The sequence below is a fragment of the Pseudorca crassidens genome, chromosome 4 (assembly GCF_039906515.1).
Source record: "Pseudorca crassidens isolate mPseCra1 chromosome 4, mPseCra1.hap1, whole genome shotgun sequence".
In the NCBI taxonomy this organism is placed as follows: domain Eukaryota; kingdom Metazoa; phylum Chordata; class Mammalia; order Artiodactyla; family Delphinidae; genus Pseudorca; species Pseudorca crassidens.
The window spans coordinates 17,977,943-18,001,893 of NC_090299.1; positions in this window are offsets into that span (position 1 = coordinate 17,977,943).

Sequence of the window (23,951 nt, forward strand, 5' to 3'; positions counted from 1 at the left end):
CCCTTCCCACACAAACGCTGTGGCTAGCTCTGAGTGGCTGGCGAGTTGAGTTCTTTGCCACAGTAGCCTTCTTCCTATCCCTCCCTCCATTGCCCCACTCTTTCCAGGAGTACAAGTGGGCAGGATTTCCTATCTCGTTCCACTGCCCCCTCCAAACAGTGGTTCCCTTCCCCTCTCCAGCTGTGGCTTCCCTCAAATTGCCGAACTGCACAGAATGTGCTCTTAACCCTGCATTGGTTGCCATAGGAAATTGAGTCTTTAGATGATGTAATGTCTAAACAACAGCACCTCCTCAAATATTGTCAAACAAGAATATCTCTGAATTGCTCCTGAAGTCACTATGTGTCCACCTAGAAAGACTTTTATTAGAAAGACGCAGACGTAGAGAATGAACCTGAGGACAAGGGGAGGGGGAAGGGTGAGCTGGGACGAAGTGAGAGGGTGGCATGGACTTATATATACACTACCAAATGTAAAATAGATAGCTAGTGGGAAGCAGCCGCATAGCACAGGGAGATCAGCTCGGTGCTTTGTGACCACCTAGAGGGGTGGGATAGGGAAGGTGGGAGGGAGACACAAGAGGGAGGGGATATGGGGATATATGTATATGTACAGCTGATTCACTTTGTTATAAAGCAGAAACTAACACACCATTATAAAGAAATTATACTCCAATAAAGAAGTTTAAAAAAAAAAGACTTTATTAGGCCATTGTCATTATTAAATTATACACTCACCCAATAGTTACTGACCATCTATATTATGCAAGTCACTTTACTAGGCCCTGCGGGAGAAAACTCATGAAATGACAGCATGACTGTGCTCTGGAACTCATAGTCTAGAGGAGGTGGATGCAAACCTACACAGACCTGATATAAGGAAATGCTACCGAAGTACCAAACAGAGGGAAAGCAAAAGGCAGAGGGAATGGGAGGGTCAGGAAGAAGGTACGAGTTGTTGACATGGCCAAGGAAAGGTTTCATTGATATCTTGAGATTCTGCTAACTGAAATATCAAAAAGCACAAAAAGTACTGAATGAAGTAAACAGAGACCACAATTCCAAACAATCAGAATACAAATTGGCATTCTTCTTTGGGAATAAGGATCGGTTTAACAATATGTAAGTGTTTATAGCTCTGGGGGAAATCCCTGAGAAATATAATAAAGATTTATATACATCAGGTTTTAAACACTATTCATTGACAGACATCAACTATGTGTCCCCAGGGACCTGGATGAGACTGGAACTTCTCTCTAGCTTATTTCCACTCTAATTTTAACAATCTACACTCTCCCTTCCTTTGGCTCACGTTTAATGAAGCCATGATGAGGCCTTCACCATATTCTTACAAAGCTCTGTCATATTCAACCTTCATTCAACAAACATTTGCTGAGTACCCACTAAAGGCAAGGTTCTGGGCTAAGACAAACAAAAAGAAACAAAATACAGTTCTTACCTTTAAGGAGCTCACAGTTGGTGGGGGAGGGGCACCTCTAATGAGTGAAATGGGAGAGGCACTGAAGGAGTGGGGAAAGGAACTGTGGACAAACAAGGGAGGGGGCATTTAAATGGAGGAGGGGGAGAGAGAAACAATCTAGGGAGAACTCACAGGAAGGTCACCTATGAGGAGCATCTAGAAGAATGCTTGCCTTTTTCCTACAGAACAGTAACCACATTTCTTGGAATGAAGGCAAGAGCCAGAATTTACAGAGTCAAATTAAAAGAGTTAAATATGTCCGGAAAGGGATTTATACTTTATCGTCCAGGCATGAGAAAGAATTTTAAGCTACTGAAGAAGTTTAAACAAAGTGAATGTATGTACATATGTATATTATACATATATGTATACATGTATTAAACGGATGGATATTTATGTTATCTGTATTTAATACTACATTAATGTTATAATTAATGTTGTAATGTTATAATTAATATTGTATCAATTACATACATATGCAATTACTCTGGCAAATCAGTGCAAGATGGATGGGAGAAATAAAGCTAAAAGCAGGAAGATGAATTAGGATACTACTCCAGTAATTCAAGTAAGAGATGGGGGTACTGGAACTTAGTGAAAATTGGAATTGAGAGAAAGGGATAAAGAAATGCTTCAAGTAGTTAACTGATAAATCTTGATTACCAATTGCACGTGTGAGGCTTCTTGCTCCCAAGAACTTGGGAGGATCTCCAGGTTTCTGACTTGGAGGCAGGGGTACAGAATTGCCAGTAAGGCATATCCTGAGCATAACAGAGGTAGAACTGTTTGAGGTAAGGAGAAAATAAGTTGATTGAAGCTTGTTAACTATGAGGTACCATGGGTCATTCAGATGGATTCATCCAAAAGATACCTGGAAAAATGTATGGCAACCTTCTGCTCCCCACACAAAGGTACACGGGGGAAGTAGAGAAAAGAATCCAGATTGATTATGGCTTAGACTAAAAACATTTAACAGAAAGGTAGCTGGAAACTCCCTAAATACTTGGAGATTAAACAACACACTCCTAAATAACACATAGGTCAAAGAAGAAATCTCAAGAAAACTGAAAAATATTTTTAACTAAATGAAAATGAAAACACAACTTATCAAAATTTGTGTAATGCAGTGAAAACAGTGCTTAGAGGGAAATTAAAGAAAAGAAGAAAGATCTAAACTCAACAAACGAAGTTTCCACCTTAGGAAACTAGAAAAAGAAAAGCAAATTAAATCTAAACTAAGCAGAAGAAGAAAAGAAACAACAAAAATTAGAGCTGAAATCAATGAAATTGAAAACAGGAAATCAATAGAGAAAATCAGTGAAACCAAAACGTGGTTCTTCGAAAATATCAATAAAATTGATAAGCCTCTAATCAGAATAAGAAAAAAGAGAGAAAACAACAATTACTAACACAAAAATGAAAGAGGAGACATCATTACAGATCCCATGGATATTAAAAGGATAATAAAGGGATACTGTGAACAAATCTATGCCTGCAAATTTGACAACCTAGATGAAACAGATCAATACCTTGAAAGACACAATCTGCCAAACTCACATTAGAAGAAATAGGCAATCTGACTGCGCCTATATCTATTAAAGAAATTGAATCAATAATTAATAACCTTCCAAAAGAGAAAGTACCAGGCCCAAATGGTGAATTCTACCAAACAGTTAAGGAAGAAATCATACCAATTCTCCACAATCTCTCCCAGGAAACAGAAGCAAAGGGAATACTTCCTAACTCATTTTATGAGGTCAGCATTACCTTAATACCAAAAACAAAGACACTGCAATAAAACTGCAGAACAATATCTCTTATGAACATAGATATAAAAATCCTCAACAAATATTAGCAAATTAAATCCAATAATGTATGAAAAAATTATATACTGTAACCAACTGGAATTTATACCAGGTATGCAAAGCTTGTTCAACATTCAAAAATCAATTAGTGTAATATATCACACAAACAAGCTAAAAAAGAAAAATCACATAATCATATTAACAGATGGAGCATTTGACAAAATCCAACACCCATTCATCACAAAAACTCTCAGTAAACTATGGATATAAGGGAATCTCCTCAACTTAATATAAAGAACATCTACAAAAAACTTACAGCTAACATATTTAACAGAGAAACTGGAAGCTTCCCACTACGATCAGGAATAAGGCAAGGATATCTGCTCTTGCCACTTCTTTCATCATTATACTGGAAGTTATAGCCAATGAAATAAGACAAGAAGAGGAAATAAAATACGTACTGATTAGGAAGAAAGAAGTGAACTGTCTTTGTTCTTAAATGACATGACTGTTTATGTAGTAAGTCTGAAAGAATTGACAGAAAAACTCTTGGAACTAATAAGCAATTATAGAAAGGTTGCAGGGTACAAGGTTAATATACTAAAGTCAATCACTTTCTTATATACTAGCAATAAACAATGGAATTTGGAATTAAAACCAAAATACCATTTACCCCCCAGAAAATGAAACACTTGGGCATAAACATAACAAAATATGTACAAGATCGAAACACTTAAAGGTTAAAAAGTATTGTATTGTCCTATATACAGCTTTCTTATATTTGGCTTTCTGCTAAGTTGAGAACCTTTTTAGCCTTAAGAATCATGCAGTAGAGCATCTTCTTCAGCGTTTTAGTCCATGTAATAAACCAATTCATTCACGTGTATTAATTAAACAGATTCAGTACTTATGTTTAGAAACTACTATGCTGGGAACTGGGGATAAAAAGGCCAGTAAGAGAGTTCTGACCTTGTTTATTGAAGAGGAAAAGGGAGAGTGAGAGGAAATAAAAGAGGAAAAAAGTTTAGTGGCATTTGTGCTCATATTCCCCAGGTTTGACATACCTTATATTTTAATTTTTCTCTTGGGGGCATAGAATTAGAAAAATCACCTAAACCAGTTAACAATTATTTAGATGTCTCCTATATGAGGCACTGTTAGCCAGAACAAACATCAGACAGACAAGCCCTGGAACCACTCCTCTAATGCAGTTTCTTCCTGAAGTACTACCTAAAAGGAGCAAATGTATCTATGCCATAGGGTGTAGGACATCAAACCAAGGATATCTAAGACAGGAACAGTGCTTATCTTCCCAGTAGAAGCACCCTTTCAAAGGATTAGGCACACACTTCAAAGAGTGTTTACTCTCCTATCTCTTGGATGCCTTGGTCTAGTAGCCAGTACTAACACCCCATTAGCACTTCATTAGCCAGGGCTCAAGAATGCTGGAAAGGAGTTCTGGACCTCGGAAGCATCCCCAGACTAAAACTAAGAGGATTCCTCCATTGTGCTCCAATGGTCATTTATAACCCCAAAAGAATACATATCTGAGTTCTAGAGCTGGTGTCAGCTGGAAAAATGTAGCAAGGTAGGACAAATTTTAATATCCAGATATCATATATCCAAATCTTCCTTTGAAAAGACACCAAAATAGGCATCAGGTCTAGGACCACCTTGGCAACATGTGAATCCAAAATCCTTAACTAATAACGAAACTTTGCCATTAGCCTAAGACTTTTACAATAACTTCTTGGTCGTTTCTGCTTTCTGTCTACTAGAATTCCTATTGCTTGTACGCCGTTTAATCCAATGATTCATAGTGCAACACCTGGGACGCTGCATGCACTGAAATTCCCATACAACAGTTCAAAACATTCTTTCTTCATGAAAAGCAAAATCATCTCCCTGAAGATGCTGTTATTAGCAGATGGCATCTGCTTCCATGGCTTCCTGCAGGAGTACTGAACCTCCTCTATAAATTTTCCCTGATGCATTTCACATAGTACCCATCAGACTGAAAAAACACACCAGCCTAAAAGGTTAACATAAATGTATAGTTGCCAGATAACTAAGATTTTCAGTAACTCTGTGCTACTGAAGTGTTAAAGGAAGGTCAAGAATCCTAACTTATTAAGGAAAAAAAAAGAGCAAGACCTCTTGATGCTGTTTTGTTCTAGAGGACAGTATAACAGTTACTCTCCTTAAGTAGCTAAAAAGAAAACTGGAAATATATGATGAAAATCAAATGCTTAATATCCCTTTAAAATAATGAAAATTTCTGATAAAGCTCAGTTAAGTGCACTTAAAATCTCATGCCCTGGTTGAAAGGTCAAGTTTTCCATGAAATATTGAGCAGTGATTCCACTTGGAAATTGCAATTAATAAAGAATGAAAGGAGGGGCTTCCCTGGTGGCGCAGTGGTTCAGAATCTACCTGCCAATGCAGGGGACACAGGTTCGAGCCCTGGTCTGGGAGGATCCCACATGTTGTGGAGCAGCTAGGCCCATGAGCCACAACTACTGAGCCTGAGCGTCTGGAGCTTGTGCTCCGCAACAAGAGAGGCCGCAATAGTGAGAGGCCCATGCACTGCGATGAAGAGTGGCCCCCGCTTGCCGCAACTCGAGAAAGCCCTCGCACAGAAACGAAGACCCAACACAGCCAAAATTAAATAAATAAATAAATAAATTTAAAACTATTAAGAAAAAGGATGAAAGGAAAAAATTTTATTTGATATGCTATCTTGTGAAAACACATTGGTAAAAGAAATGTCATGTCTGCAATTCTAGGCCAGTTGTATAATCTAAGAATAGTAGCAGGGCAATTTACTGACTATGCAAATTCTATTTTGTTGTTAAGAATAAGATGAATGATTTAACGAATGTAATAAAGAAGGTATACAAAAGGGGGATACTATGAAAACTGATAGTTTCTCCCACTCCTAGTGTCACTTACCACTATCAACAATTTCTTCAACAAATGTTCCATTATAAATCTATACATATTTTTATTCAAATGGACACATATTATTTACACAGTTCTGAACTTTCCTTTTTTATTTAATAATATATTGAAATTTGAAGCTCCTTCCATATCTACATAAAGATAGCTATACATTTTCATTTTTAGTGGCTACATAATATTCCACCAGCATTTAACTTTACTTTGGGTCATTTCCAGTTTAGTAAGCTAGGTATGAAATCTCCTTTTTTCAGGATCTTGTTTCAAAGTGTGGTAGTTTTGCAAAAACAAAATGGAAGCATTTTTTTTTTTTTGCAGTACGTGGGCCTCTCACTGTTGTGGCCTCTCCCGTTGCGGAGCACAGGCTCCAGATGCACAGGCTCAGCGGCCATGGCTCATGGGCCTAGCCGCTCCACGGCATGTGGAATCTTCCTGGACTGGGGCACGAACCTGTGTCCCCTGCATCAGCAGGCAGACTCTCAACCACTGCGCCACCAGGGAAGCCCAAAATGGAAGCATTTTTCTACTCAGTTTTCTATTCAAACCCAAAACAATTAAGAAAATTGCCATAGGAACATACATGTCAATAATTACCTTAAGTGTGAATGGATTAAATGCTCCAACCAAAAGACACAGGCTTGCTGAATGGATACAAAAACAGGAATGCAAGTACCTTGAATTCAAACAGTGTATAAGGGAGCTTTGATACCTTTTCTCAAGATCTGAACGATTCACATTTAAAATACTATGAGCCTTGACCTTTTCTAAAAGGATAGCACTTTCATAATTTTTTTTCATTTTCTTCTTTGTAATTGTTCTGTTTGAGTTTTCTCTTTCATATGATATCAGTTTTGGTCATATGTACTTTTCTAGAAAATCATCCATGTCTCCAGGTTTTCAAATGTATTTGTTAAAAGAAAAACCTGAAACATTTCCCATAATTTCCTCTGTATCTTGTTATTTTTCCTTTGGTTTCTAATTTTGTGTTTTTACTGTCTCCTTTTTTCTTTTTAATTAGGTTAACTAGTGATTTTTTTTTTCTGTGTTATTGGGAGATTCACTTATGCATTAGTTCTGTTTTTCTGTATTCTAGTTTATTAATTTTGCTGTTATTTTAATTAAATCTTTACTTCTGCTTTCATAAGACAGTTTTGCCGGTCTTTTCCAAACTTATTCTGTTAAAAGACTTTTTCATCTGTGCTCAAGGCCATGAATTTTCTCCTGAGCATGGCTTCAGCTCTATAACATAAGTCCTCTTGTGCCATGTTTTCATTATTGTTATTTTCTACATGCTCTGTAACTTCAATTCTGATTTTTCTCTTTGACCTAAAAATTGAGAGTTTCTTTTGTTGTTATTGTTGCTTTTAATTCTAGATGACTGGGATTTTTTTTATTTTACTTTTGTAATAAATTTCTGGTTTCAGTGCATTATGATCTATTATAATATTATGCACTCTTTCTAGTTTATAGAATTTATTGAGGCTTTATTTGTGCCCAGATATATTATATGTTTGTTTGATTTTAATATCCAAAAGCATTAGAAATGAGACCATCTTCTCTGATTTCAGATCAAGGGATTTGTGTGTGTGTGTGTGTGTGTGTGTATATATATATATATATATAGTTAAAATTTCACTATCATGTACATTTTCAAAGAAAGATGCATAAGTATTCTATTCCTTGCATTCGTTAATCTCTGAGATGATCTGTGTACTATATACTCAAACAGCTTGGCTTGGTCCAAAATTCTCAAATTCTCTGAGAACGGTTTCTTTCCTTCCTAACTTTTTCTTCTTTGAGTCATTATTTTTCTTGTTGACCTCTCATTTCACAAAAGTAACAGTGTCTTGAAATGTTTTTTCTGCTTGTGGGCATAATCCGTATTCCCATGTGAATTAATCACCTACCTTATAGAATAATAATAATAACAATATTAACTTGTTGAGTACTTTCTACACGCCACTTTACATGGATTATCTCCTGTTCCTCTTTCTTTTTCTTCAATATCTGTGTATAAATTCCATGCTCATTCTTTTCAGAAAATGATATCTCTGAATAAGGATCGTTCTTTCAGGACCAGCTGAGATTGACTGGTGTGGGAAAAGCCAGGGAGGAAAACTAGGAATGCCAGTACCTTGAATTCAAATATATTATCTCAAAGTATTTTCTCATTAATTCTGAGGCCTCGCTGTGTCTCCAGTTACTGCTCCCTGTATTCAAGTTGCTAAACCTTCATTTTTTCTGTCCTGTCCCCCAACACAGAGTAAGGACATTTTGCCAGGGCATTGCAAAGCATCTGTGGGTGCTTAACTAAATATCCTTAAAGTAGTGTATGCATTTTTATATACACATACATTTCTACATACGTGCATGTTATACACACATACATAAACTTATTCTAAGTTTTACTAATATAAAGGATTATAGCAAACAATTTACAAAATAATAAAGTAATTGTAAAGTCCAGGTAGCCAACTGATTCTCTCAGAATGCTTTCATTGAGTTTGCCAAACTAGTACCCAACCTCTGGTGGTGACTGACAAACAAGTGTGGTTCAACATGAATGTTGGATGATGTTTTCATTTATGTTAATAAGTCCAATGAAAGTGAAACAGCAAAGATGCACATCTGGGAACTTCACTCCTTCGTCAATGACTTGAGCAACTTATTTGCTGAATTAGATAATAGATTCAAACACTAGAGGAATACTTCCTTATTTTTTTGTGCTAGAGCCATGACACTGCTAATTTTTATCAGCATGATTAAAATTTTCTCTATCATTTTAAGTCAAAATAAACAAGACCAGAGAGGGCAGACAGCAGAAACAAGAAGAACTACAATCCTGCAGCCTGTGAAACAAAAACCACATTCACAGAAACATAGACAAGATGAAAAGGCAGAGGGATATGTACCAGATGACGGAACAAGATAAAACCCTATAAAAACAACTAAATGAAGTGGAGATAGGCAATCTTCCAGAAAAAAGAATTCAGAATAATGATAGTGAAGAAGATCCAGGATCTCAGAAAAAGAATGGAGGCAAAGATGGAGAAGATGCAAGAAATGTTTAACAAAGACCTAGAAGAATTAAAGAACAAACAAACAGAGATGAACAATACAATAATTGAAATGAAAACTACACTACAAGGAATCAATAGCAGAATAACTGAGGCAGAAGAACGGATAAGTGACCTGGAAGAAAGAATGGTGGAATTCACTGCTGCTGAACAAAATAAAGGAAAACGAATGAAAAGAAATGAAGACAGCCTAAGAGACCTCTGGGACAACATTAAATGCAACAACATTCGCATTATAGGGGTCCCAGAAGGAAAAGAGGGAGAGAAAGGACCTGAGAAAATATTTGAAGAGATTATAGTTGAAAACTTCCCTAACATGGGAAAGGAAATAGCCACCCAAGTCCAGGAAGCGCAGTGAGTCCCATACAGGATAAACCCAAGGAGAAACACACCAAGACACATAGTAATCAAATTGGCAAAAATGAAAGACAAAGAAAAATTATTGAAAGCAGCAAGGGAAAAATGACAAATAATATACAAGGGAACTCCCATAAGGTTAACAGCTGATTTCTCAGCAGAAGCTCTACAAGACAGAAGGGAGTGGAATGATATACTTAAAGTGATGAAAGGGAAGAACCTACAACCAAGATTACTCTCCGCGGCAAGGATCTCATTCAGATTCGATGGAGAAATCAAAAGCTTTACATACAAGCAAAAGCTAAGAGAATTCAGCACCACCAAACCAGCTCTACAACAAATGCTAAAGGAACCTCTCTAAGTGGGAAACACAAGAGAAGAAAAGGACCTACAAAAACAAACCTAAAACAATTAAGAAAATTGTCATAGGAACATACATGTCAATAATTACCTTAAGTGTGAATGGATTAAATGCTCCAACCAAAAGACACAGGCTTGCTGAATGGATACAAAAACAAGACCCATATATATGCTGTCTACAAGAGACCCACTTCAGACCTAGGGACACATACAGACTGAAAGTGAGGGGATGGAAAAAGATATTCCATGCTAATTAAAATCAAAAGAAAGCAGGAGTAGCAATACTCATATCAGATAAAATAGACTTTAAAATAATGAATGTTACAAGGGACAAGGAAGGACAATACATAATGACCAAGGGATAAATCCAAGAAGAAGATATAACAATTATAAATATATATGCACCCAACATAGGAGCACCTCAATACATAAGGCAGCTGCTAACAGCTGTAAAACATGAAATCGACAGTAACACAATAATAGTGGGGGACTTTAACACCTCACTTACACCAATGGACAGATCATCCAGACATAAAATTAATAAGGAAACACAAGCTTTAAGTCACACTATAGACCAGATAGACTTAATTGATATTTATAGGACATTCCATCCAAAAACAGCAGATTACACTTTCTTCTCAAGTGCGCATGGAACATTCTCCAGGATAGATCACATCTTGGGTCACAAATCAAGCCTCGGTAAATTTAAGAAAATTGAAATCATATCAAGCATCTTTTCTGACCACAACACTATGAGATTAGAAATCAATTACAGGGAAAAAAACGTAAAAAAACACAAACACATGGAGGCTAAACAATACGTTACTAAATAACCAAGAGATCACTGATGAAATTAAAGAGGAAATCAAAAAATACCTAGAGACAAATGACAATGAAAACACGACAACCCAAAACATATGGAAGGAAGCAAAAGCAGTTCTAAGAGGGAAGTTTATAGCAGTACAAGCCTACCTCAAGAAACAAGAAAAATCTCAAATAAACAATCCAACCTTACACCTAAAGGAACTAGAGAAAGAAGAACAAACGAAACCCAAAGTTAGCAGAAGGAAAGAAATCATAAAGATCAGAGCAGAAATAAATGAAACAGAAACAAAGAAAACAACAGCAAAGATCAATAAAACTAAAAGCTGGTTCTTTGAGAAGATAAACAAAATTGATAAACCATTAGCAACACTCATCAAGAAAAAGAGGGAGAGGACTCAAATCAATAAAATTAGAAATGAAAAAGGAGAAGTTACAACAGACACCACAGAAATACAAAGCATCCTAAGAGACTACTACAAGCAACTATAGGCCAATAAAATGGACAACCTGGAAGAAATGGACACATTCTTAGAAAGGTATAACCTTCTAAGACTGAACCAGGAAGAAATAGAAATATGAACAGACCAATCACAAGTAATGAAATTGAAACTGTGATTAAAAATCTTCCAACAAACAAAAGTCCAGGACCAGATGGCTTCACAGGTGAATTCTATCAAACATTTAAAGAAGAGCTAACACCCATCCTTCTCAAACTCTTCCAAAAAACTGCAGAGGAAGGAACACTCCCAAACACATTCTATGAGGCCACCATCACCCTGATACCAAAACCAGACAAAGATACTACAAAAAAAGAAAATTACAGATCAATATCACTGATGAATATAGATGCAAAAATCCTCAACAAAATACTAGCAAACAGAATCCAACAACACATTAAAAGGATCATACACCATGATCAAGTGGGATTTATCCCAGGGATGCAAGGATTCTTCAGTATACACAAATCAATCAATGTGATACACCATGCTAACAAATTGAAGAATAAAAACCATATGATCATCTCAAGAGATGCAGAAAAAGCTTTTGACAAAATTCAGCATCTATTTATGATAAAAACTCTCCAGAAAGTGGGCATAGAGGGAACCTACCTCAACATAATAAAGGCCATATATGACAAACCCACAGCAAGCATCATTCTCAGTGGTGAAAAACTGAAAGCATTTCCTCTAAGATCAGTAACAAGACAAGGATGTGCACTCTAACCAGTATTATTCAACATAGTTTTGGAAGTCCTAGCCATGGCAATTAGAGAGAAAAAGAAATAAAAGGAATACAAATTGGAAAAGAAGAAGTAAAACTGTCACTGTTTGCAGATGACATGATACTATACATAGAGAACCTTAAAGATGCCACCAGAAAACTACTAGAGCTAACCAATGAATCTGGTAAAGTTGCAGGATACAAAATTAATGCATAGAAATCTCTTTCATTCCTATACGTTAATGATGAAAAATCTGAAATGGAAATTAAGGAAACACTCCCATTTACCACTGCAACAAAAAGAATAAAATACCTAGGAATAAACCTACCTAGGGAGACAAAAGACCTGTATGCAGAAAACTATAAGACACTGATGAAAGAAATTAAAGATGATACCAACAGATGGAGAGATACCATGTTCTTGGATTGGAGGAATCAATATTGTGAAAATGACTATACTACCCAAAGCAATCTACAGATTCAATGCAATCCCTATCAAATTACCAATGGCATCTTTTACAGAACTAGAACAAAATATCTTAAAATTTGTGTGGAGACACAAAAGACCCCGAATAGCCAAGGCAGTCTTGAGGGAAAAAAACGGAGCTGGAGGAATCAGACTCCCTGACTTCAGACTATACTACAAAGCTACAGCAATCAAGACAATATGTTACTGGCACAAAAACAGAAACATAGATCAATGGAACGAGATAGAAAGCCAAGAGATAAAACCATGCACCTATAGTCAACTAATCTATGACAAAAGTGGCAAGAATATATGATGGAGAAAAGACAGTCTCTTCAATAAGTGGTGCTGGGAAAACTGGATAGCTACATGTAAAAGAATGAAATTAGAACACTCCCTAACACCATACACAAAAATAAACTCAAAATGGATTAAAGACCTAAATGTAAGACCAGACACTATAAAACTCTTAGAGGAAAACACGGGAAGAACACTCTTAGGCATAAATCACAGCAAGATCTTTTTTGATCCACCTCCTAGAGTAATGGAAATAAAAACAAAAATAAACAGATGGGATCTAATGAAACTTAAAAGGTTTTGCACAGCAAAGGAAACCATAAACAAGACCAAAAGACAACCCTCAGATTGGGAGAAAATATTTGCAAACGAATCAACGGACAAAGGATTAATCTCCAAAATATATAAATAGCTCATGCAGCTCAATATTAAAAAAACAAACAACCCAATCCAAAAATGGGCAGAAGACCTAAATAGACATTTCTCCAAAGAAGATATACAGATTGCCAACAAACACATGAAAGGATGGTCAACATCACTAACCATTAGAGAAATGCAAATCAAAACTACAATGAGGTATCACCTCACACTGGTCAGAATGGCCATCATCAAAAAATTTACAAACAACAAATGCTGGAGAGGGTGTGGAGAAAAGGGAACCCTCTTGCACTGTTGGTGGGAATGTAAGTTGATACAGCCACTATGGAGAACAGTATGGAGGGTCCTTAAAAAACTAAAAATAGAATTACCATATGATCCAGCAATCGCACTACTGGGCATATACCCAGAGAAAACCATAATTCAAAAAGACACATGCACCCCAATGTTCATTGCAGCACTATTTACAATAGCCAGGGTATGGAAGCAATCTAAATGCCCACCAACAGACAAATGGATAAAGAAGATGTGGTACATATACACAATGGAATATTACTCAGCCATAAAAAGGAACAAAATTGGGTCATTTGTTGAGACGTGGATGGATCTAGAGACTGTCACACAGAGTGAAGTAAGTCAGAAAGAGAAAAACAAATATCGTATATTAACGCACGTATGTGGAATCTAGAAAAATGGTACAGATGAACTGGTTTGCGGGGCAGAAGTTGAGACGCAGATGTAGAGAACAAACGTATGGACACCAAGGGGGGAAAGCCGAGGGGGGGTGGGGGGGGTGATGAATTGGGCAATTGGGATTGACAATGTATACACTGATGTGTATAAAACTGATGACTAATAAGAATGTGCTGTATAAAAAAATAAATTAAATAAAATTTTAAAAAATAAATAAACAAGACCAGAAATCAAAGGCTGATTTGTAGCATTTGCAGATTTTCATGGTATAAATACTTTCACTGTGGCTGATTTCAAACCACTCTGACACCTGTCATATCTCTGACCACAGGGTTAGGAAGAAATGCATGGCAGGGCACTTTTATATAATCCTCTCACCAATCAGATACAATTGAGGTAAATAACCTCAAGAACAGAGATAAGGGGCTTCCCTGGTGGCGCAGTGGGTGAGAGTCCGCCTGCCGAGGCAGGGGACACGGGTTCGTGCCCCGGTCCGGGAAGATCCCACATGCCGCGGAGCGGCTGGGCCCGTGAGCCATGGCCGCTGAGCCTGCGCATCCGGAGCCTGTGCTCCGCAACGGGAGAGGCCACAACAGTGAGAGGCCCGCGTACCGCAAAAAAAAAAAAAAAAAAAAAAAGAACATAGATAATAGTAAAATATAGTCATTAAGGAGTGATGAATCTTGAGCACTTATTACCTTTTTAAATATAATGTATTGTACATTTATAATTTTATTTTTAATAATGACTATGTTTAACAATCGACTTGCAAAATTTCAAAGGTTACTAATTGGCTCTAGAGAGCAGACGTGAGCTGGCTCCAGCAGACTATACATGTCTTCAGCTGCCTGTGATTTCCTAAAAACCCTGTTGTCCTTCTAACATCTTCCCTCCTCCTATGGGTCAGCCTGCTCGTGATAAAATGGTATGTCTGAGGACTTCTGTTTAACCCTGACCCTCCTCCTCCTTGGCAGTGTAAGCCTGAATTCAATGACCTTCCTGCAGCCAATCCAAACCCCCGAACTCTGTGATTCCAGGGAGAAATCCTTGGTTGGGCCTTTCAGGACTGGGCCCCCAGCTTGTAAATCACTCTGCTTACAGCCAGACATCAGAGATGTATGTGCCGGCAGCCCGAAGCTATTTCAGTTCGGTATTATTTTCACTGTTTTTGGCACCTGTACTTTGCTGTCTAGTTTGCCTATGCCTGGTTTCATCGAACATAGCCTTTCTTACTTGTTTTTGCCCCAATGTTGTTTTTTATTATTTCAAGGAATAAACTGGGCTACAGACACATTTCCTCTGCCATCTTTAGTCAAAAATCTGTATTTGGTCTTAAATTTTAACATCTTTCACTTGAGAGCCAAGTTCCTCTTGACAAGCGATGCCATGGAGATACATAATCTAAAAGAGATACCGTAAGAATATCAAGTATGGCAGTACCAAAATAAATGTCCCTCACAAAAGAAAGTGCTGAGTATATAGAGAATGATTACAATAGTGAAAAAAAATCTGTTAGGATATTTGCTGATTGTATACAAAAGTTTAAAGAACCAGAGCTTTTTAAAATCCTCAGCTGAAAAGCATTACACACATTGTTTAATGATAAGAAAGGAGGAACTATCTACATATGTTTCCCATATAAATGGAAAAGACAATTTTTAAGGAGGGAAAACAAGGACATTGACTCACAATCAAGTCATTCCAAAGTGGTGGATTCTGTGGTATTTATTCTCTGTGTGTGAAACATTTACAATTGAAAAAAGAAAAGAAAAGAAAAGGAAAAGATAGTCCATACTATTCCCGCAAAGTCTTCTATTTGTCGAAAGGAAACATCATTCGACAGCAGCGGTGTGTAATTAACATTCCCAAGGTGGTGGTTGTTTTTTTTTAAATACAGATTTGTTTCAGAACACTTTGAGATCTACCCTCACAGTTAACATGGAAATATTTGAACACATGCCCATTTTGGCGTGTACTTTTTTGTTCAAAATTCTCCTCCAAAAGACAATATGACCTAGAGCAAGATAGAAAGAAAATTTTTCTGGGACAGATGTGGAAGGATGCATGAGACAGCACCGCCTCATTCAATGTGAAACTACTTATCAGGCCAGAAGTCTGCTATCTTCCCATAAGAAGTTGTAGGAGGGAAGGACTGGCAAATCTTATCTTCTAAGGGAGATAGATGGTCCCCAGAGTAACAATGACTCCATCAAGTTTTTACTGAAGAGTTTCCAGATAAATAATGTCTTCCCACAAATAATTTGCTCTCAGAAGGCAGTCCCCAGACGTGGGAAGCAGAAGGAATGGCTAAGGGCTGTGGAATTTTTGAACATGAACAGTAAAGAATGTAAGTCTTTGTAACTGAGAAATAAGATCACTTTGAAAACATAAATGTCTAGGACCAGGACTATTGCACAAGGCAGCACGTTTTTGGAGCCTCCGAAAAAAATGCATTCTCAAAATGAATCTTTACGTCTGTTTCCAGGGGCTTCATTCAGAAGTTGACACTTTTGTACAAAGAACACCCTAGTGCTGCCCGTGACAAGCATGCGGCACTGCCAGCCAAGTCCTAGCAACTCACGAAGCTGTGAGGGGCAGCGCACGCCACGCCGCCACCCTCACTGAACCTCTGCAGCCTCTCAGTGCCCCGAAATTTGGAGTAGAGTCCCCAGAGTGTGAGAAGAAAGTGGCCGAATACATAAAATAAAAGACAAAAGCCGACGGGATTATGCCAGCGGCCATCTGCACAGCTGAAGTCTTCAGGCAAAAAAAAAAAAGTCTCCGCAGTTCCTGAACCAATTGCTTCCTATTCACAGGCTCCCTGTATAGGGCTAAATTCAAAATGGCTCTCGGGAAATTCCTGCCAACCCTGTGGTCTGATTTTAGGCTCTATTTTTCCCTTTCTTTTTAAGACCCGAGGATGTAAGTATGTATCAGGGCTGTAAACTTGCCAGCGCTCACTGGAATGAGTCAAAGGGACCTGGCATTCAATCACAGGGATTTGAGTTGCTAATAAATACAGCGGGCCCCATCCATTGTTGATTAATTCTGACTGAACTCTAAACACCAAACAACAAACACTCTTCTGAACTGCTCTGGTACCCATTAGTTTGATGTGTTTATTAGACAGGGCTGTGTTCTTTCAAGTATATTAACAACAGATTAAAAATCTGCAAACAAATCTAGGTTTCTTTTTATGATTTAAAAGTGCGGGTACCATTTACTAATGTTTTTAGGATTTGACAGTAAATCCAAACAAAACTAAAACATGCCATCATGTCAAATTAAGATCTTGGTACAAAGTATGAATACTTATTGTCAATGTGCAGCTCCCAGGATTTAAACAAATAATCAAAATTTCTACTTAATTTTTTAATGTTTAGAATTGTCATGTTTTTTAAATTCTTGAACAGGGATTTAAGTGACATTGTAGAATGAGATGTAAAAATCTTTACAAGAAATATGATTTACTGCATGGTTTTAAAGATATAGATAGGGGCAAGATGGAAATAAAGACGCAGACCTACGAGAGAATGGACTTGAGGACACGGGGAGGGGGAAGGGTGAGCTGGGACGAAGTGAGAGAGTGGCATGGACATATATACACTATCAAATGTAAAATAGATAGCTAGTGGGAAGCAGCCGCATAGCACAGGGAGATCAGCTCGGTGCTTTGTGACCACCTAGAGGGGTGGGATAGGGAGGGTGGGAGGGAGGGAGACGCAAGAGGGAAGAGATATGGGAACATATGTATATGTATAACTGATTCACTTTGTTATAAAGCAGAAACTAACACACCATTATAAAGCAATTATACTCCAATAAAGATGTTAAAAAAATAAATAAAATAAAAATAAAGATATAGAGGTTAGTAAGATATTTTCATGGTATTTGATTACATTTATCATATAGCAGAGTTCCCATAGGTTAATTATGAACTGGGCCAAGCAACACATGGTTGTGAATTTGCCATATATTATTTATTAGCAGTGCCTGAAAGTTAATAAAAAGTACAAGCAAATGTACAGTGTACAGAGATACACTGGTGCCTCACTATCAAGGATTCAAGAGATCAAAGACCACAAGTGCAAATTTTCACACTTTTGGAATGTATTAACTCTGACTATGAATACCTGGTTGAATCCTTGAAAATTTCCAAGGTATATACTTTTATCAACCACGTAGAAGACACAGAAGTCCCTGAGAGTCTCAAAAACGCCCAGTTTCTGCTATTTCAAGTTCACCAGTGGAAGCAAAGATAACAGAGACATAGATGCCCCAAGAAAATTACCATAAAGGATATTTACCTTAATTCAAGCTGTCTAAAGACTTTAAATCGATTTTACTGGCTTAAAGACCATGTATTTATACTCTGGTAATAGTTTTTGCAAACCATGTGATTTTACATAGCTCTTTAAATAATGTGTGAAGGGGAATAATTTTCAAGTTTTGGCTAAACCAAAAACTTCTGGTCAAATCTAGAGCCTTGGGAGAACCATCATGCACTAAGGTCATGTGAGGCAACATCTTGATTTGAAAAGGCGTGCATAAGTGCATCTGCTATTGCATTCACAAAATATTCCAACCCAAATCTGCCACCGCAATATCTGGATTTTCCCCAGAGCTTCCCAGACCACCAGAGTTCAGCTCAGCAACTCCAAAATTAAATCATTACCTCCTTTAATCCTAAATCATGTCATCTTAATTTTTACAGCATGTAAACTACTAAGCTTTTATTCTCTGCTTTTTTCATGAATGCATAAAAGCCACGATAGTGAAGATCAGACGACAAGTATAACAGATTATAAAATTGATTCGTCTATTGAACCCAAAGCTTACTGCTGCTATGGTGGTATTGGTGGTGATTGTGATTAGGTGAGCCCAAAGTAATGTTTGATTTTATGACATCTATAAACAAATCCTTTTTACCAAAAGAAAGCATGATAAATATTTCAAAGACCACATGGTATGAAAAATGCAGCACTGTGCCCAAAATGATAAAGATCCCAGCACCACATTTAAAAAAAAATAATCATTGCTGTGTTACATCTAGTACACGCCCCCATGAATAACTGATGGATTGGTAATGGACTGAGCAGAGAAAAGAAAAGACGAGAGAAGGGGAGTATAGAAATGGGGAAAGGCACAAAGGAAAAGGCAAGAGTGTATTGAAGCTTATTATACTAATATAAATCAAACAATATTTTCAATCAATGATAGTTAATCAAGAAAACTGAAATAATAAAAGGACAAATAACACTGATTACCAACAATTAATAACTAAGTCATCTACTTCTATCAGTTAGAAAGTTAGTACTTTATAAAACTAAACCTCACATTGTCAGTGTTTTAAGGAATAGGTTGACATAATTAGTGTCTTGATATCTTTCAGGATAGATGTAAAAAATGGAGAATTTCAGGGGAAATTTATCTGGTTTTCTTTGAGCCTATGTGAAACAAAATTCCTCTATCTAAAAACTAAATGGTATTTTGGATTGGCATCCTAGGCACTTAATAATATAGCCCTACACAAATTTTCCAGACCTGTTTCCTATGGTGCCTTGATTTCTCATTCATGTAATTCTGGCCCTGTCCTTTGTTTCATGTAGAACGTTCTTCCCTCTGTATGCATCTGTCAACATTAGACCCATTCACCAAAGTCTATCTCAGGATTAATGAAAAGAATATCAGCCCTGAGACAGATGACTTGATCCAGAAGCAAATCTAGCTAAAGAAAGAATAATCAATAATTATATGAATCAGAATATCTTAAAATGGTGTGTACAGCTTCCTCCTGAAACCGTACCAAGAGCAGGATTTCTTTTTTAAGAAAATTCATGGATGTTTTATTCATGATAAACCCAAACAGAAAAAAATCCAAATAACCATCAACCAGTGAATAAACAAGTTGTGCCGTGATCATACAATGCAGTAACACTCAGTGAAAAAAGAAACAAACTACTGATACACAGAACAACATGGGTGCATTTCACAGCTTTAAGTTGAGTGAAAGAAGCCAGGTGCAAAAGAGAACATACCGCATGGCTCTTTTTATGTGACTTTATATGATGTTACAGAAATCTAAACAGTGGTTGCGCAGAGGTGGTGTGGAGTGCGATAGGCTGGAAAAGGGCAGAGAGGGAACTTTCAAGGGTGATGCAAGAAGGAGCAGGTTTTTATAGATCTCTGGTCTTTCAGTGGAAAAGGAATCTTCTAGATTTATTAAGTATTTCTTAACTACCGACCAAATGCTGAGTACTGAGCTCCCAGCCTCCAGGTGTTGTTATCTACTGCCACCCTTTCCTGTTTCCCAGGGTTGTCTAAACCACCACTCTGAACCTCTGCTTTGACAACACATTCTGCTTCTTCTGGTGTGGGTTTCTTTTTCTTTTCTTTTTTTTTTTTTTTGGTCATCGTTGTTGTTTATTTTTAGTGCCCCACTGTATTAAAAAGGCCTCCAAAACAAGGAATTTGTCTTTACAGCCCCCACGTGCCCAGTTCCTGGCGCATACTGAATGCTCAGTGATGATCACTGATAACTAGTTGAATTAAGTTAAGACACAAAACTGATTTTTAAGAGAATGAGATCCAAAATACAAAATCCACTTTAGCACCACCAGAAGACAGCTAAAGTACAAATCACAAAATATGTGAAAGGATTCCCAAAAGCAGTAGCGGTGGAGCAAGGGAAGGTGAGGAAGGTGCCGAGAGGACTCTCAGGTTACAGACAGAGCCCGCAAAGTAGATTTCTCCGCAGCGAGGTGCACACTCATCCGTGTGAAACCTAAATTCCGGGGCTTTCTTTTTGCAAGAGTTGGAAGAGTGAGTTCTGTCTGGTCTCAGGAATTTCCCTGTGCCCGGTGTGGTTCCAAGAAGCAAAGAAGATGGGGACCAGTGAGAAGCCACACACACAGGCCATATTTGCAGGGAGCAAGAAAGGGAGAAGGAAGACTTTGCACCATAAACAGGCAAACATACACACACTCCAAGGACCTCCCCAAATAGCTTTGCATCTCGCTAAGAAAAGTAAAGGCTAACCGAAGTTATACACAAAGGCCTGAGTTATAATACAAACTCTCTTGCCCTGACCACTCCCCCCCCCCCAGGCGAGCCTCCTACAGATAGCTGGCCCGAGGAAAACTCACTTCATTCAAAGACAGGTTATCGGAAAAGAACATTCACTATATCCACTCACACAGACTTCACAGAAAAGGAGTAAAGGGGCAGGAGATACAAATGACGGACACAGACTAGTCTCCACAAAAATCTGCCGCTGAGGAGATGAATAGTGTGACTAGATATTTTCACCATTAATCTGAAGAGCTAGACAAGGTCGTGGCTTCTATGACGCTACAGTACAAAGATGCAAGAACTCAAAAAGCAGTGAGACTACTAGAGAAAAGGAAATATGGGCCTACAGCTCAAGCGAGGAACAGAGGAAAAAATAAGATTATCACAGAAATGAAGGTGAAATTGGAAGGCACGCAGGGGAAAATAGACATGCTGAAGTACACTAGGGACAGAGCAGATAAAAAGAGGAAATCAACCCCCCCAAAATGGAGCTAGAGAGATAAAAAGGATTAGGAAAAAATGATAAAGTAATGAAAAGGAATTTTTCACAACCCAAAGAAGAAAGCTAAAATAATGGAACCATACACATACTTAAGTATAACTCAATAAACCTTTCTGAAATAAAAGAGAATTTGAGGGCTTCCTTGGTGGCGCAGTGGTTGAGAGTCCGCCTGCCGATGCAGGGGATACGGGTTCGCGCCCCAGTCCGGGAAGATCCCACATGCTGCGGAATGGCTGGGCCCGTGAGCCATGGCCGCTGAGCCTGCGCGTCCGGAGCCTGTGATCCACAACGGGAGAGGCCACAACAGTGAGAGGCCCGCGTACCGCAAAAAAAAAAAAAAAAAAAAAGAGAATTTGACTCTATATGCTAAAGAGTACAATGTGTCCCAAGAAAAACTGGTCCATTAGTAAATAGCAACTAGTAAGATTTAAAGAAAAAAATACAAGTAGGCATTGGTTAGCCAGACAAAAATACCAAGTGACTTTAAAGGAGAGAATGCCAATCTAGCGTATTTGTCAAAAGCCAGATACAGAAAGATATTGAAGCCCGTTTACAGTAGAAGAGGGTGTAGTTGTAGCTATACCACATCTGGAAGATAAGGTAGCTACATCCAGAGAATCCTCAAGGAAAGAAAGTGACCCTAAGATTTTCCACCCAGACAAACTGTCATTTCATAAAGACAACAGACAATTTTGCACATACAAAAAATCAAGGAATATTCCTCAAGAATATCAGGCTCCCTTTTCATTTGCAGAGACTTTGGATAAAGTGGTTCAGGGCAGACTGTTTGTTGCAAGTATGGAAATGAGTGAGGAAGTATGACTGTCAATTAGGGTGAGGTATGGTGAACCAGCCACTGTTCACCAAACCTAGCGTACTTGCAGTTACATAAGTCAGGTTGGACTTTACTGTGCTGTTCATCTAACCCAGTACTATAGGTACCAGGATCAACTACTGCCAAAGATCCCTCCAGATCAAGCCATCACGTTAGCTATTCCAACCCTGCTGCCAAGTTTGGTAACCACACTGCCACGCGGCCTCTAGCACACTGATTCCATCATTCATTCCCATTAAAATCAAGTGGACCATTTCAATCAGTTGGACCATTTCAATGGCAGCATGTCACACCTTCCTTCCTGGACAGCAATCACTACAAAGCTGCTGTTGCCACTGCTCCAGTTATGGGTCCTCACCACATGGCTTCTCAGCTGCTTGGTATAGACAGTGTACTCTGGGCCCTTCTAGGATACACAGTCAGGAAGTGAGTGAGTAGGTCATACATGATAAATCCACTCCTAAATCTTTGGATTCCTTCATCAATGTTTGACCAAGGCATTTCTGGAATCATGATTTCATTTCGTTAAAGAGGACACTCAGGTTTCAAGACAACTAACTGACATGGTCAGAACCCCAATTCTCAAGCTTATATTGAATTCAGAATTTCTGGTAACTGTACCCAGACTGATGAAGTAAGTCTGAAATTTATGTCCCTTCCTTCCTGGTCTAGCATCATTTTACTCTATTCCATGCCTTTTCTTCAGATTTCTTCTGATATATATTAGCTAAATCTTGGAATGATTTTCTTATATAAGTATTTCATTCATAGACACATCTGTACTTATCTCCCTAAGGCTTGTTGGGATTTGTAGGTTTGAAGAGGTAATGGAGGTTGTCTGTGTGGGGAACAGACAACCCCTTATGGCCAACTACCATAAGTGGGGCAACACTCGCCTCACCAGACAGGTAAGGAGGGGATGCCACCCTACTTAGGGTGGCACAGAGAAATTTGGTGGTTCAAGGTATTAAGAGTCATCCAAATCCACCCAAAAGGCCATACTTCAAGTCTCTGGTTCACTTTTCCCTACCAATATTTTAAGTTCTCATAAGAGGTCTCACAAGAATACGCATTCATCTTATATTAGAATCCACAAGCTAAGACTCCTTTTCTCAGTTACACTAGGCTTTTGACTACAAGACAAGAGGTTCATTTAGAGCAGTCAGAGAAGCTCCCTGGACCCAGTGCCTTGAACCAGGCCTTGAGCTTGTCATCATTTTCCTTAAGTACTCTAGCATAGCCGGAAGCAGTTATCCTACCTCATCTTGAATTTTTCATGACTATCCTAATGCTCTAACATAATAATAGATACTCGGTCTGACAAAACACACATTGTTATTCTATTTCTGTTTTGTAAATAAGTTCATTCGTATCCTTTTTTTAGGTGCCTCATATAAGTGATATCATATGGTACTTGTCTTTCTCTGGCTTACTTCACTTAGTATGATAATCTCTAGGTCCATCCACGTTGCTGCAAATGGCATTATTTCATTCTTTTTTTTTTTATAGATGGGAAAACCAAAATCTGAATAATTGGTTTTTGAGCTTCTTATATACTAATCAATAAATATAAGTTCCGGCTTCTTAGAAATAATTGTGTTGCCAGAAAAAGGAAAACTGATTAGAA